This window comes from Camelina sativa, chromosome 20 (genome assembly GCF_000633955.1).
Source record: "Camelina sativa cultivar DH55 chromosome 20, Cs, whole genome shotgun sequence".
Taxonomy (NCBI): Eukaryota; Viridiplantae; Streptophyta; class Magnoliopsida; order Brassicales; family Brassicaceae; genus Camelina; species Camelina sativa.
The window spans coordinates 17,621,245-17,621,831 of record NC_025704.1 but is presented as its reverse complement, the minus strand read 5'-3'; positions in this window follow the sequence as shown (position 1 = coordinate 17,621,831).

The following is a 587-nucleotide window of genomic DNA, read 5'->3' as shown; positions in this document are numbered from 1 at the left end:
TGTCCCATCAGCTAGAAGCACATGGAGATTGGTAGATTTGAAATCAGATCTTCCAAGCTTTTGAGCTAAGGAGTATGGCATCACACTTGTTGAAGCTCCCAAATCACAAAGGCATTGATTATAGTGGAGGTAACTGATTGTGCAAGGCAAGTAGAATGGCCCTGGGTCCTTAAGCTTAAGTGGGATGATCACTCCTCCAAGGTTTTCAAGATCCTTCTCATCTTGAGCTTGAGCCTTCTTCACTGATAAATCAAGCAAGAAATCTCTATAGAGAGGGTATGGTTTATACTATTCCAAAGCAGGTCCTCTCTCCTCTTCTTGATAGGAAATGATGATCTCCTGAATAGCCATCACTTCTTCCTTTTTCCCAACCAAAGCTTCTTCCCTCAAAACCCTTTCTTCCTCATGTTGCTTAGCCAACATCTCCTTTTTCTCAATGATTTCCCTTAACTCCTTGATCCTCTGTGCTTTGAAACGCTCAGGGAATGGCAATGGGGGCTTGTAAGCAGGAGGAATGTACTTAGCAGGCTTGACAGCTTCGGAGTCCCCAGCTCGATCGACCACTCGAGCATGCACTCGGTCGAGTG